This window comes from Schistocerca cancellata, chromosome 5 (genome assembly GCF_023864275.1).
Source record: "Schistocerca cancellata isolate TAMUIC-IGC-003103 chromosome 5, iqSchCanc2.1, whole genome shotgun sequence".
In the NCBI taxonomy this organism is placed as follows: Eukaryota; Metazoa; Arthropoda; class Insecta; order Orthoptera; family Acrididae; genus Schistocerca; species Schistocerca cancellata.
In genome coordinates, this window is record NC_064630.1 from 237,602,958 (window position 1) to 237,613,743 (window position 10,786).

Below are 10,786 nucleotides of genomic sequence, written 5' to 3' on the forward strand. Positions count from 1 at the left end.
CTTACACTCTCGCAACCATACGTTCAATCAGGTGCGGGAAGATTTCTTGGGGAATGGCAGCCCATTCTTCACGGAAAGCTGCACTGAGGAAAGGTATCGATGTCGATCGATGAGGCCTGGCACGAAGTGGGCGTTCCAAAACATCCCAAAGGTGATCTATAGGATTCAGGTCAGGACTATGTGCAGGCCAGTCCATTACAGGGGGATGTTACTGTCATGTAACCACTCCGCCACAGGACGTGCGTTATGAACAGGTGCTCTATCATGTTGAAAGATGCAGTCGCCATCTCCAAATTGCTCTTCAATGGTGGGAATTAAGAAGGTGCTTAAAACATCAATGTAGCCCTGTTCTGTGATAATATCACGCAAAACAACAAGGGGAGCAAGCCTCCTCCATGAGAAACACGACCACGCCATTACGCCACCAACTCCGAATTTTACTATTGGACTACACACGCTGGCAGATGACGTTCACCGGGTATTCGCCATACCCATACCCTGTCATGGGATCGCCAAATTGTGTACCCTGATTCGTCACTCCACACAACGTTTTTCCAATGTTCAATCGTACAATGTTTATGCTCTTACACCAAGCGAGGCGTCGTTTGGCATTTACTGGCGTGGTGTGTGTTTTATGAGCACGCGCTCTACCATGAAATCATAGTTTTCTCACCCCCCTCCTAACTGTAGTAGCACTTGCAGTGGATGCTGAAGCAGTTTGGAATTCCTGTCTGATGGTCCGGATAGATGTATGCCTATTAGACATTACGACCCGCCTCAACTGTCGGCGGTCTCTGTCAGTCAACAGAGGAGGTCGGCCTGTACGCTTTTGTGCTGTACGTGTCCCTTCACGTTTCCACTTCACTATCACATCGGAAACAGTGAACCTAGGTATGTTTAGGAGTATGGAAATCTCGCATACACGTTCGAAATCCGTTTGTTCCGCGGAGCGCCCCATTCTGCTCTCACACAATGTCTAATGACTACTTTTGATCACGTAGTGTATTTCTGCTCTTGTAGCCCGGTAGTGGTATTACAGGATACGAGTACATGTCCAAGATACATAATGTGGCTGACATTATGCACAATCAGAAACCATTAGATACAGTATGGCGTATAAAATGAGTGAGAAACGGTTATTGTGTTTTATTAACAATCAAAACGTCCTCGGTTACAGGTTCTAACGAAACCACTGCTAACATTTTTCAATAAAAATCGACAACAATGACGTCCTAAAGCTCGCAGCGTTAGATGTTACCCTCGTTTGCCAACAGCATTGTCAAAGACGTAGGAGGAGTGGACAGAGGTCCATGGCACTCTCTTGCCATTCAGGAGGAAAACTGACCCTAAAACGTGGAAGAATCATGAATGATCAACAGCGTGAAGATGCACAAGGAAATGAAAACCGCTGCTTAAGAGGCTCAAAATTTATATCCACAGGACGTGTGGCCTGTAACTGAACAAGTGTCATGATCATCTCTCCATAGGCAAAGGTTCCGGCAGAGTCCTCCATTCGGGTCTCTGGGTGAGGACTGCCAAGGAGGTGGAACCATGAGAAAAAGGCGGAATAACCAATCAAAGGGTATCGTTCCATAAATAGGGGTATGGAATGCCAGGAGTTTGAACGAGGCAGGGGAGCTATAAAATCTGAAAAGGGAAATGCTGGGGTTCAGTGTCGATATAATGAGCGTCAGTGAAATGCAATGGAAAGAGGACAAGGTTTTCTGCTCGAAGAAAGTGATATACCGACAGTAGGACTCGTTATGAATAAGAAGGTAGGGCAATGATTGAGTTCCTGTAGTCACCTTAGTGACAGTTTTGTTCTCATCATAATCAACAAAAAATCAACACGGAAAATAGTTGAAGTGAAAACACCTAAGACGCAAACAGATAAGAAGAAATAGAGAAAATGTATGAGGATATGTTCGGTACTTAAATGGAGATGGAAATCTAATAGAGTGGGGGCACTGGAATGCGGTTGTAGGGGAAGAGTACAAGAAAAGGTTACTGGAGAACATGGACTTCGCAGTGGCAAATGAGAGAGGCTCACCGGCCGGGAATCGGCAACGCGTCGCGAGTAATGAGTATAATGGGCGGGGGCACTACGAATGTAGTGCGGAACAATACGTTGAGAATGTGGGTTTCGCGGGAAGCATGCCAGAGATAAATCCCTGTAGTCGCAGTATCCTCTGTGTCCTCGGTGGCTCAGATGGATAGAGCGTCTGCCATGTAAGCAGGAGCCCCCGGGTTCGAGTCCCGGTCGGGGCAAAAATTTTCATCTGCCCCCGTTGACGTATGTCAATGCCTCTAAGCAGCTGAGGGTGTTCACTTCATTGTAATTTCATTCTAACGAGCAGATACCATCTTAGTATGTATATAAATGAGAGAGGAGGAGCTAGTAATTCAACAGTCAGAAGAGGAGGAGGTTTACCTCTGAAACGCCAGGGGATACGGGAAGATGGTAGTAAGATTGCATTATGATCAGGCAGATATTCCGATTTCCAAATTTGGATTGTAAGGTGTACCCTGGAGCGCATATTGACTCAGATCATGATTTAGTGGTCATGGAGACTACTGTGAAGTAAAGAAGAACCGATGCGGAGAGGAGTAGGTTACGGACGTACGAAAAAATCTAGAGATACGATTGTAGTTTTCTGAGACTACTGATAGTGCGATAATGAATATATATGCACTTCAGTTGAAGAAAAATTTACACCTCTAAAAATGGGAATCAAAGAAATTGCAAAGAAAACCATATGTACAAGGAAGATAAATGGAAGAAACCATGGGTAACAGAAGAAATACTTAAGCTGATCGACAAAGACAGGAAATACGAATGTGTTCAGAGAAATTCTGGGATACAGAATTACAAGTCACATAGGAACGAAATACACTCCTGGAAATTGAAATAAGAACACCGTGAATTCATTGTCCCAGGAAGGGGAAACTTTATTGACACATTCCTGGGGTCAGATACGTCACATGATCACTCTGACAGAACCACACGCACATAGACACAGGCAACAGAGCATGCACAATGTCGGCACTACTACAGTGTATATCCACCTTTCGCAGCAATGCAGGCTGCTATTCTCCCATGGAGACGATCGTAGAGATGCTGGATGTAGTCCTGTGGAACGGCTTGCCATGCCATTTCCACCTGGCGCCTCAGTTGGATCAGCGTTCGTGCTGGACGTGCATACCGCGTGAGACGACGCTTCATCCAGTCCCAAACATGCTCAATGGGGGACAGATCCGGAGATCTTGCTGGCCAGGGTAGTTGACTTACACCTTCTAGAGCACGTTGGGTGGCACGGGATACATACGGACGTGCATTGTCCTGTTAGAACAGCAAATACCCTTGCCGGTATAGGAATGGTAGAACGATGGGTTCGATGACGGTTTGGATGTACCGTGCACTATTCAGTGTCCCCTCGACGATCACCAGTGGTGTACGGCCAGTGTAGGAGATCGCTCCCCACACCATGATGCCGGGTGTTGGCCCTGTGTGCCTCGGTCGTATGCAGTCCTGATTGTGGCGCTCACCTGCACGGCGCCAAACACGCATACGACCATCATTGGCACCAAGGCAGAAGCGACTCTCATCGCTGAAGACGACACGTCTCCATTCGTCCCTCCATTCACGCCTGTCGCGACACCACTGGAGGCGGGCTGCACGATGTTGGGGCGTGAGCGGAAGACGGCCTAACGGTGTGCGGGACCGTAGCCCAGCTTCATGGAGACGGTTGCGAATGGTCCTCGCCGATACCCCAGGAGCAACAGTGTCCCTAATTTGCTGGGAAGTGGCGGTGCGGTACCCTACGGCACTGCGTAGGATCCTACGGTCTTGGCGTGCATCCGTGCGTCGCTGCGGTCCGGTCCCAGGTCGACAGGCACGTGCACCTTCCGCCGACCACTGGCGACAACATCGATGTACTGTGGAGACCTCACGCCCCACGTGTTGAGCAATTCGGCGGTACGTCCACCCGGCCTCCCGCATGCCCACTATACGCGCTCGCTCAAAGTCTGTCAACTGCACATACGGTTCACGTCCACGCTGTCGCGGCATGCTACCAGTGTTAAAGACTGCGATGGAGCTCCGTATGCCACGGCAAACTGGCTGACACTGACGGCGGCGGTGCACAAATGCTGCGCAGCTAGCGCCATTCGACGGCCAACACCGCGGTTCCTGGTGTGTCCGCTGTGCCGTGCGTGTGATCATTACTTGTACAGCCCTCTCGCAGTGTCCGGAGCAAGTATGGTGGGTCTGACACACCGGTGTCAATGTGTTCTTGTTTCCATTTCCAGGAGTGTAAATGGGGAATGCAGCCAACCTAAGGCAAAATGGCTCCACGAAAAATGTGAACAAATCGAAAAAGGAATGGTTGATGGTAGGATTGACGCAGCGTATTGCAAAGTCATAAAGTAAGAAAACAAAAAAAAAGCTCTCTTGTGAAATTTAAATCAAGGACTGTAAGCCTGCTATTGGAATTCCGCTGTAAAATGTAGAGGAGAGAGAGGATATGTGGAAAGAATACACTGAAGGCCTGTGTGAGGAGGACTTGCCTGATAACGCGATGGAAGGAGAACAGGGGCCGACACGGAAGAGATAGGGCATCCACTATTGGTATTTAAAAGGAACTGGACGATTTAAGATAAAATAAAGCAGAAGGGATAAATAACATTCCATTGGAATTTCTGTAATTGTTGCTGGAAGTGGCAACAAATCGACTGGTCACGTTGGTGTGTAGAATGTATGAGGCTGGCAGTCTGACTTTCGAAGAAAATGTCATACACACAATTCCGAAGATTACAAGAGCCGACGAGAATTAGCCGACAATCAGCTTAAAAGCCCATGCATCCAAGATGCCGGCAAGAATAATATACAGATGAAGGGAAAAGAAAACTGAGAATCTGCTAGATGACCATCAGTTTAGCTTTAAGAAAGACAAATGCACGCGAGAGACAGGCAGTGCCGACACTGCAGGTGATAATTGGAGAAAAATCAAGACACGTTCATAGATTTTGTCGACCTGGAAAAAGCATTCGACAGTTCAAAATGGCGCCAAATGTTCTAAATTCTGAGGAAAATAGGGGTAAGCCGTAAGGAAGACGGGTAACAAACAGTATGTACAGCAAACAAGAGGGAGTAATAAGAAAGTGATACCTAGAGCTGGGTGCAGGCCATACAAAGGGTGAAGACGGGGAGGTAGTCTTTCGCACCTACTATGCAATCTGTACACCAAAGAAGGAATGATGGCAATAAAAAAAAAGATTCAACATTGGGATTAAATTCAGGGTAATGGGTATCAATGATAAGTTTCGCTTATGACATTGTTACCCTCACTGAAAGTGAAGAAGATCTACACACGCTGCTGAATGGAATGAATACGAGAGTAAATCGAAGAGAGATGTAGGTAATGAGAAGTAACAGGAATGAGAACAAATAGAAACTTAACATAAAATTGGGTGGTCGCGAATTGGACTAAGTTAAGGATACGTGAAACCTGGGCACGATGAACGAAGCGAGGAGGAGGAGGTAAAAAACAGACTGCCACTGGCAAGAAAGGTATGCCTGACGATGAGAGGTCTACTAGGATCACTCATAGGTCTTAATATTATAAAGACATTTCTGAGAATGTACGTTTGGAGCACAGCTTTGTATACTAGTGACACATGGACTTTGGAGAAGCCGGAAAAGAAGAGAATCAAAGCCACAGAGGAATGTTGAAAGTTAGAAGGACTGAGAAGGTGTAGAATGTGGAGGTTTTCTGCAGAACGGTGAAGAAAGGAACGTATGGAAAACTCTGACAAGAAAAAGGAACAGGGAGGTAGGACGTCTCATAAGACACCAAGGAATAACTTCTGTATTACTAGGGTAAGCTGTGGAGGATAGAAACTGTAGAGTAAGACAGAGAATGAAATAAATTCAGCACGTAATTGAAGGTGAAAAGGTTGGTATGCAAAGGTTGGCACAGGAGATGAAGACGCTGGCTACACCGAAACAGTCAGAAGGCTGATGACCAAGAAAAAATCAGACCACAAGTTCGACTCAGCTGTCTATTGGATCATTAACAGGAAATTATGTACGGCGTATTTTTCTGCCACCAGAAGGTCTTACAAACGCTGACAATTTCAACACCGCACCGCGACGACGTCCACGCGGTCGCCGGTAAGTACGCTGCTGAGTAAGGCCGTGTCGTGACGCTAGTAGAACACGCCTTTGCGAGTGTGCTTTGGAAATTAAGGCTGTTGGATGCAGGCCAATCACTAGGGTGGTTCGTCAGCTGCGCCTTTGTGAGGACGATGGTCCACGGGCTTTGAACTACTGTATTGTCTAGACGCCGAAAATAGTCGGTGTTTCTCATAAACCACCTATTTACTGTTGGCTAATCGAAATATTTGCGTGTAGTTACTGGATTGGATCTAACCATATAATTCTTCTAATTATAGGAAAATCAGATACAGCAGATTATGAATTCTCCTACTACGTTTCCACGCCAAATCGCCTCTGCGTTCGGTCTTGCAAATATCTCGTTTGTATTCTAGAATCTGACGTAGAGTGATTGTGTGCTTTAACGTGAAGTTGATGGAAGCGAGTGAATGAGTGTCATTATATAGGTTCCCTCTACACCGTGCGGCAACAATCTTTTGACATTTTATCCACAGTCGTTTCTTTTAATAAATGTAAGGTCGCTGATATTCTTATCCTTGAGCTCCCGTAAGCTCCAGACACACACACACACACACACACACACACACGTGTACATATGTTCGACAAGTCGAGTGTATTACTATGGTTTCTTGAAATACATGCATACATAACAAACAACGATCGGTAATTAAGGAATTCCGACACATTACTGAAGGATTTCGTACATTAACATGTATTTTTTTTAGAAATCTAATTTCCTTTGTAAACCACAGGGGACCTATGAAGGGAGTGAAAATGTTTGTCTCTCCTTACATGTCACATTATCAGATTTATCGCCTTTTCCGCAATTCGTATTTATAATCATGAACATGGTAGCAGTCAGCTGCTGTAACATTATCGACGCAATAGGAATCACAGAGGCAACGAGCTGGTCCTCAAAAGATTATTCAAACCTTTACCTAGCTTTCGAAAGATATAAGACTGTCTTCCTCAGAAAAAATAATAATACATGTTACATATTTGTGAAAAGAGAAACGAAATCATAAGGCTTAGTCAACAGTAAAATGATCCAAATAAAGGCCATGGCAAAGCTATAAGGCTTAGTCAAGAATAAAATTGATCCATGTAAAATATACGGCAGACGTGATGCAAATAAGAGCTCTTTGTGCTATGCTGTCCCATAAAATCAGCCATATATTAGTAAGATCTTTATTTATCTTTCCTAGTTACAAAACTCTCCATACTAACAGGTCCAGAACGCACAATGGCACCGACCGACCGCCGTGTCATCCTTGGTACAATGGCGTCTTCGGATGCGGATATGGTGGGATATGGGGTCCGTACACCGCACTTCAAGCTGTTATCAGGTTCTGTAGCCTGGAGCCAGTACTTCTCAATCAAGTAGCTCTTCAAGTGCCCTCACAAGGACAGAGTTTGCCCCGTTTGCCAACAGTGAATGGCAAAGCCAGACATTCAGCAAGCCAAGTGTTAGCCACACCCAAATGTACTTAACTCTGGTGTTCTGAGGGGTACATTTGTACCCACTGCTTCAGAGCCGTTCAGCTATTCTTTTCTAACTACAAAAAAATGAAAAATATCTCAGTTTGCGTAACTAATGTTCGGAAATTTTAATTATTGTAATTATTATACAAAACAAATTAACACGAAAAGGATTAGCACGTATTACCTAACATAAATCTATTTCTTTTGCTATCTTTTTGTGTAGGATATATCTTTGCTTTTACTTGCTGCCCGGAGTTTTCACAACAGATGTTATGTAACAGCAGTTGTTTATTTGAGAATGGTAGTACGGTTAGTAGTGTGAACTGTCGTGACTGAGCAAACAGAATAGAAAGACGTGTTTTAAAATGTTCAAGAAAGGTTCAATAAAATGTGAATAAATGCAATATCCTAAAATTGGATGCCGGATTTAATTCAGAATTCTCCATTTGAACATGATATGTACGGAATAATAAAATCCAATAGTTCCTGCAAACAACAGAACAGCTACAATCAACCATCATAGAGAGTCTAGATCCGTGAATAACAGTACAATTAATTTTCAATTTCTTGATCTTGAATGATTTTAAATAACTTGGAACCAACTCCTCACCTTAAAGCAACTTATATATTCAGGATAAAATCTATCTTCATGAGACAATAACCGCAGGAGCGTTACATTCAGGAGAATCCGAGAAATGGGCACATTATGAAAAAGTTATGGTACGTATTAAAGATTTAACAGTATCAAAACATATTTAATGGTAATCATACAAAAACCAGGATCCTATCCAAATTACTTATTTCACATAACGTAGAAATTAATTATTGTAACAGGCGGGATAAAAAGGAAGAACTGATGCGTTTAATAAATTTCACTTGCTGTATACAGTTGTAGATCCGCATCTAAATGTTTTCCACTGCAGATGCAAGTGCAGTCTACACTGGTAGTTGAAGGTGAGTGAGACTGTGAATGGAATGAATAACGTACTGATAAATGGTGGGAAAGTCTAGTCCCACACTGCAGGCCTTGTCTTTCACCGTCTGTGAAAGACGATGCAGAAAATTTCCACGAGATTTTTGCAAATGAGGCCAAAGGCAACTACTTCTGAATGTTCACCAGACATTCAAAAGCGGTAAAACAGAATATAAAAACGAAATACCTTGCAGGAAGTGCGCGGAGATGTGAAGAAAAGGCGGAGGCGTGCTCTCGCTAATTTCCTTCCTCTCGGCTGCCGTCGGACGAGCCCCTAAATTTTTCGTGCCTCCGTCGGTGCGCAGTGGGCTGGTAATCCCTTTATTCTGGGCGAAGCCTGCAAAACGCCACGATAATTTTGCGGCTGGACTTCCTTTCCGCTGGCACTGCGCAGCAAAGCCGTAAGATTAGTGCGAGCTGATTACATGAAAAAGTACCGGAGTTTGTAAAATAACAATATAGTAGCCCGCTACAGGAAAGCGGCGGCGAAATTTTTTAATGCTTGCACGTAGCTGTTAAAGTGGAAAACGTAGTCCACAGACACATGAAAAATTTTATCGTTTAAGAGTTGAGTGCACTCATTATTAATGGGTTAAACCGATTAGTGTCCCAACGCTTACTGCGTCGAACTACTGTACTTAAGGAAGAATAAACTAATTCTTTACAGTCTATAAATTTAGCTGCCTTCTGAGCACCAGTATGTGACTGAATTATTTAACTGAATACGGGCGTATACTCGTTAGAATATGAACTATAAACATATAACTAGTGGGAAGGTGTCAGTCGTAGATAAGCACAGGCAAATAAAACAGTCTGTCTTCAGTAAAGGAAATCTACTTGCATCACATATTGAAAGAGGGAGAATTTGAAATGTATTATCAAACTTTGCTAAAAACAAAATGAATGCATAAGCTAATCTGAAAATAACGTATTTAAGAGCAGCCACATGAAATATAGCTTCATGGAACAATAAAGATCAGGAAATTATTAAAGAATTCGAAGAGCATATAATAAGTGAATGTGCAGTGACTGAGGTAAATAGAAAAGCGAAAGGTTCAGTCTTAAAGAGGAGTTACACACTATTCTAGTGTGGTGTTGATAAATATCTACGATCACACGCAGGCGTGGGTCTTCTGAATCACAAAACTGACGTTAACTGTGTCAAGGATAGAGGAAGATGAATCCGTACTTTACACACTTTCTTTATGCGAACCTGACGTGGGAAGACCTAAACAAGAAAGAAAAATGTTCTGTTATAATCTGCAAGCCGTAATTGACACTGTGCCCAAAAAGGGAAAAATCTTGCTCGCGGGAGAGCTCAATGGATTTGTTGGCATTTCGGTTATTCCAGGCATTAAGCAAATATTCAATGAAATAGACATAAATGAATGTGGAGGGTACCTAATTCATTTCTGTGCATTGGACTAATTATGCATTAATAACATATACTTCGATTCCAAGCCGCAGCACAAATACCCCTCGATTAATACAAGAGGTTAGTGCTCAGTTACTGATTAATCTTAACCAATAGAGCTGTTCATCGATGTCAAATAGCACGTGTGACAATGTTAACATCAGCCAATGTAGGGTCGTATCATGGGCTGGTCATGTGTAAACTGAACCTGAAGCTTAGACCGAAACACACAGAAGAGTAAAAAGAATTGAGAGGCCGATTAAAGAAAGAATTAAAATTGAAATCGGACGAGATACGAAAATGTAGCATCAAAACAGATTAAAGGAGGAAATCCAGAATAACCCATGTCTAGACGAACAAGATGTAGAAGCTACATCAACTACGCTTAGATCGAATATACAAGAAGCAGAACGAGAAGCTATACGTACGAAAAGAGGAAATGTGGCAGGATGCAGTATTACATAGGAAAGACCATAGTTTAAGCATGATGTTAAGGAATTAGCTTTTCACTATAAGGAAGCATTGCTAAAATATGAAGCCAGTCAAAGTCAAGACGATTATGTGGAGTATAAGAACATTGGTAAGTGGATGAACTTGGATATTATTGGAGATTATCGGGAGCGATATACAAAATGTATGATACCTTTATGGTTCACAAGAGAAAGTATGGTGGATGATTCAAAACCAAAATAAGGATATTAAGGCACACATTCAGGTACTCAACGTTAGCAGAATTCATTGG

The 10,786-nt window shown here is 43.4% G+C and overlaps 1 non-coding gene across 1 annotated transcript; it reads left to right on the plus strand.

Moving 5' to 3' along the window:
* The first annotated feature begins 2,194 nt into the window (after window positions 1-2,194).
* On the plus strand, window positions 2,195-2,268 carry Trnat-ugu (transfer RNA threonine (anticodon UGU)). The gene has a single exon. It is a non-coding gene; the product is annotated as a tRNA-Thr (tRNA).
* The last annotated feature ends 8,518 nt before the right edge of the window (window positions 2,269-10,786 follow it).